Consider the following 6,000-nt stretch of genomic DNA (forward strand, 5'->3'; position numbering starts at 1 on the left):
TCACCAAAGCCTTGAAGCCAGGAGTAAGTGAATAGAGTAATGCCCAGATGCATCAACCATGTTTGGAATCGCAAACGGTGCGATTCCTTAAAATCGGCCGTTTGCGACTCCAAAAATGCTTGTTGATATGCATCATTAGATTTTGTCCAAAATCGCTAATTTTGCGAATTTCTAAAATGCGATTGCATTTAAGGAATCACAATTTTGCGATTCCTTAAATGCAATGCATCATTGTTTAAAAATTTGCGAATTTCAAAATAGCAAGTGCAAATTACCACGAGTTTGAACCTCGTGGTAATTTGCAAAAATGTTTAATAATGCACAAAAATGCATTTTTTAAACTGTTAAGTTACAGACACACATGTCCTTAGGACATGTGTGTATGTAACTTATAGCTAAAAGTGCATTTCATGGGTGCAGGGGGGGGTCATTTGGACCCCCCTCTCCACCCTTGAAATGCTTTGGTGAATTGCGATTTTGAAATTGCGAATTCGCAATTCCCATTCATTCCTATGGGCATTTCAGCCGATAGGAATGAATGGGAATTGCGAATTCGCATTTTCCAAATCGCATTTTTTTTGCGATTCGGTAAAAATTGCGATTTTTACCGAATTGCAAAAAAAATGCGAAAATAATGATGCATACCATTTTGCGAATCCTAATTTGCGATTCGGTAATTTTTGCAAATTAGGATTCGCAAAAAAGAAGTTTGATGCATCTGGGCATAAATGCGCAGTGTAATGGGCCCCACTGATGCATGATTTGTGTTTTTAAAGGTTTCAGGGAAAATGGTGAGTATTGATTAGAAATGATTTCTGGAGCCGCGCTGTAGCAATGTCATCACGCCGACGTGGGCCTATTATGGTGTCTGTGACGTCAACGGAGCCACGAGCGGTGCCGTGCTTCTGTGACGTTGTTCCATGTCGGCGCGAAGCTACAAAAAGAATTTCCGAATGTTGCTGACGCAGGGGGATATTCACAAGGTGAGGAATCCACTGGCAGATGTATCCATCAGAAGAAGGCTACTATCTTCTCCATCGGGCCACTTTTGCTATAAGTACCTGTTGGGTGTATTGGCACGATTTGTGCTTGGACGATCTAATAAATTATATATCATCCTAAATAAATATTTTCATGGTCCGGGGCAAAACACCACTGCTGTGGTGATTAAAGTTTGAGTCAGTAGAATTTACTGGAATCGGTTAACGAATCCATCACGTTGCAGTGCATGAAATTGAAGATCGGATTCATCACGCTGAAACTGGAGACTGAAGATGTAAATAAAAATAGGATACTTGACAAAAAAAAAAACTTTTTTCAATTGCCATCCCAGAAAAGACACAAACCCACAATTCCTGTCATTGGAGGCCAGTGCCTCATCCATTAGGCCATTGGGGATTTATGTATTAATGTCATTGCCATGGCACTTCCTAAAGTAAGAACTCCTGCGTAAGCGCACGGCTCTTCACTGGTATATGTATTATTTTTCTCTCGAGCACACTTCCATCTTGTAAACATTCTGAGTCTAATGTAATTTGACGGTTAAAAATTCAGGGCATTGCGGGGCTCAGCCAATGTGGAAGTTCACATAAATTGTGGGCGGACTGCGTTTTACAGGCCATCTCACAAACACATCTCTGAAGGAATCACCATAAAACACTACAATTCAACCATTCATTATTTGGATTTGTAGTAGTCCAAAATACACTATTCCCTCTTGTGCAAATACATCTCTCCCATTCAGACCTAGTAACGCTTAACTATATAATGATAAGTGTGAGTCAGTAGATCAATAATGCTTCGGTCTAGGCAAAAGCAGGAAAAATGACCACGATCCACCCCAGATGGGACTCAAACCCATAATGCCTAGCTTAATAGGCCACTGTTTTAATCATTAGGCCATTGAGGCTTTATAGTTTAAACGTCGTTTCCTGATTCTCATGTCTCAGCACAACCAATGATACAATAAGGTTTCCGGTAGAAAGGGGGGAATGCTTGCGTGCGCGTGCATAAACAGAAGTACAGTGCATTTACTTGTCTCTGCATATACACGCATCCAGCTACTATCTGGTTTATCCATGGGATACACTCACGCGTGCTGCCGAACGAAACCCTCTAACTGCCTTGCACATTCTTCCTTGCCAGTTTTACGACAGTTAAATATCAGAACCAACAAAGAAACTGACCCAATCCTTATTAAAACGAAACCCAAAACCAACTAACATCCTACTAAAAAAAGCCCAAATGACGGTCAAAACGCTAAAATTTCTAAAAGCTCCAAAAATATTACCAGCGAAGAGGGGGGCATGGCGAAAGACGTACCCTCAATGCAACTGTGGAATTAGGAGGAGGTGGGAGGGAGGAAAATTATATTTAAATGTAATCAGCTATGGTGCTGAAACTACACACAGGCAAACAGAAACAGAGCAGGAAACCAAGAAAAAAAAGTAGTCCCCCACACAACAGACAACGAACTGTAGTGTGATGAGACAGTACTTAGTCCCTGCTGCATGGGAGGAACAGAAGAGAAAAAGTAGGGACAAAGAGGCAGGACTGACCACTGGCAAGCAAGGATTTTTGAAGGACACTGAAACAAACAAATCAAAAGTAGGGGGATGGCTTTAACCCAACATAGGAAATTACAACAGGTCTCGAATGCTTGACCTAAAAACTGGCGATGTGTCTGCCCAATCTAAATACGGTAGGTAGACACATGGCTAAACCTCTGATGGGTCATACTCATTCAGTTTGTTTGAGGATTATGTAGGCGGCGGAGATGGAGTAGTCTCCACTGTTTATACACTGAAGGGCCCCTCTACTCTAAGTGAAGTGGGAGGACCTTCAGGTTGGTGGAAAGGGTATTCCATTGCAGTTACGATATAGTACCTTTCCACCAACAAATAAAGCAGGCCATTAATACTTAACAGCGTTATAATCTTCCATCATTATATTCTTCCACCTCCACTCATCTATAAGACACATTTTGTGCTAGATGAGTACGTTTGGGCCTTTCTCTAGATAGAGAAACCCTCCAGTGTGCCTCCCCATTACACTGCTCTAGCCCAACCACTTGCGAGATGGATTATGCGAGTGGAATGTTACTGAGTCTTCATATCCATAAAACATATTCACTTTTCCATAAAGCCACTCATTAACTAAGGTGAAATTGGACCTTTTTCACAAGTAAACTGCAGGGCCGGACTGGCCATAGTGGGCATTGGGCGCTTCCCTGGGAGGCTGAAAGGGTGGGGACCGATTTTGAAGCGGCGAGGGACTATTTTGTTACTGGGGCCGGTTATGCAGCGGTGCTGCAGCAGTTCTTCACACTTTAAAGCACCCCCAGCTCCAACAAAATTGGCAGGGCTGCTTTGGGTTCTCAGTACAGCGCTGTTTACAGGGGGTAGAAAGCGAAACATAGGGATCCTAGAACGGTCCCTTTTAAGAACTCCCTCACTCACGCGATTCCGCCGTAGGTCCTTTGCTGTTTGAAAATCTGCTTTCTGGGTGGGGTAAAAGTAGAAAGTGCAGTGACTCTACAGCACAAAATCAGATGTTATCAAATGCTCAAGGTATCACCTCTTTCCCTTGCTAAAGCCCAATACACTGCTCACTTCCACTTTTACTGAAAGCTGCTGATAGTAGAGGTTGCTCTTGCCTTGGTTATTTAGACTGATATCGGGTAATGTGGTAAGAAACATAGCGCATCGTAGTGGTGTTATACATTGGTCTTCAACCTAGAGATGTGTGGAATTTGCATAACTTACTTTTGGGTAATGACACAAAATTCTAAGTAAATTACATACAATATGTGTAAAATGTGAAATGCAAATCTGACAGCGCTATATTTTAGGGCAAAATGCAACCCCACTTCCACTTTGGCTGCAAGGGCACTTATTTGCTCTAAAAAAAGATCCGAAAACACACACAGGAGTTGCTCCCTTCTTTTTGTTGTATGTCACTCCCTCTAAAGGTTTCGCTTTTGTAGTCTTATTCGCCACCACCTTCGGCTCCAATGGCATAAAGGAAGGGTAACGCTCTCTGTGAAAACACAAAAATACTTATACAGTCCACAAGAGAAGATACAAGATCAAATACCTGTCGGAGGATAGTCCTTCTGCAACCGGGGTCCTAATTTTTGTATTTAAATTTCATGTTAGATCTACAATCATGCACTTTATTAAATAAACATTTTAGTGTCACCATCTGCCCAAATTACTCACCAGTGATACTGATTTTCCAGTGGCCTGTGCCTCTTTAGTTCTCTGAGAAAAAGGCACCATGTAGTATGGCTTTCCTACAGTTAACATTACAATAAATGTAATTATTAGTAGTGATGATACATGAAGGGAAAGACTCCCTTGTAATACTCTGTGATTTGCCAGACTTGGACCAGGTGCTACTTTTTGTTATCTGGTCTCCATCTGTGTGTTGTCCACATCAGACTTCTATTGTGCACTGTAAATAATGCACTTCACTCAGTCTTTTCTTGCCTGGCATAGTGTACAAATAGGAGTCATGCCCAGCCTGTCACCCTCCTCTATGGCAACTAAGGCACACACCTCTTTGGACTGTCCAGTGCTACATCAAGCATAGCACTTTCCTGTAAGCATCAGTCCTTTTCTTATCCAACTTGACCCCTCCATCTCTGTAATGTCAAACAAGCATTCTTTAGTTTGATACCAGTCTCTGTCAATTCTTTGTCATTTTTTTGCCATGGTTCCATTTATATTAATATGAATCTCATAATGTATACAGATTTGTGTCTGGTTCTATGATCTTTGTTCTTCCTTGAATCCCGAGGGGCTTATTTACAAGCCCCTTGTACCACCGCTGCGTCACTTTTTGTGACACACCGCTGGCGCCACCTCCTGCCTCATATTTACAAGGAAACGTAATGCCACCCTGCGTGGATTTTCCCGTCTATGTAACTATAATATAAACTACCCCACTGGATTCAAGCTAGCCTGGCTGATGAAGGGTGATGCCCTGAAACCGATCCCAGGATGCTTTTTTCAGTTTCAGGGAGGGCCTGGCTTGGCAGTTCGGGCTGGTGTTCCACAAGGAACAGGGTCAAGACTGATTTGCATATGGCTGGGTTCAAACTGGGGTGGTGTAGAGAGCAAAAGAATGATTGATTAAACCCAGATATTTGTGTCTGGGGGTGAATGTTTGCATTGTCCAGCATTCCGTCCATCAATTGTTTCCTTTGCATATGTCGCCCTAAGTGGGAAGGGTATGCTAAGACGTGGGTCCCGTGCTTACTACACCACTGGTTTCAAGTTAGCCTGGCTGATAAAGGGTGATGCCCTAAAAGCGGTCCCAGGATGCTTGTTTTCGTTCCAGGGAGGGCCTGGCTTGGCAGTTCAGACAGGACTGTTCCCTCAAGGAACAGGGTCAAGACTTATTTGCATATGGCTGGATCCAACCTGGAGTGGTGTGGTGAGCAAAAGAATGATGGATTAAACCCAGATCCTTGTGACTGGGGGTGAATGTTTGCATTGTCCAGTATTCTGTCCATCAATTGTTTCTTTTGCATATGTCACCCTAAGTGGGAAGGGTATTCCCAGACGTGGGTCCCGTGCTCACTACACCATTGGATTCAAGCTAGCCTGGTTGATGAAAGGTGATGCCCTGAAACAGGTCCCAGGATGCTTGTTCTCGTTCCAGGGAGGGCCTGGCTTGGCAGTTCGGGCTGGACTGTTCCCTCAAGGGACAGGATCAAGACTGATTTCCATATGGCTGGGTCCAAACTGGGGTGGTGTGGTGAGCAAAAGAATGATGGATTAAACCCAGATCCTTGTGACTGCCGGTGAATGTTTGCATTGTCCAGCATTCCGTCCATCAATTGTTTCTCTTGTAAATATGTCCCAATCTCACGCAACACTTCGCGTGAAAGGGGAATGACATGGGTGTTGCTGTGGGTGTTCCGAAGTATCACCCTTGTATTCTGCAGCATTTCCAGATTTACAGGAATTTGTAAACCTGGAAATGTGGCAGAAT

Source organism: Lissotriton vulgaris, chromosome 9 (genome assembly GCF_964263255.1).
Source record: "Lissotriton vulgaris chromosome 9, aLisVul1.2, whole genome shotgun sequence".
Lineage (NCBI taxonomy): Eukaryota > Metazoa > Chordata > Amphibia > Caudata > Salamandridae > Lissotriton > Lissotriton vulgaris.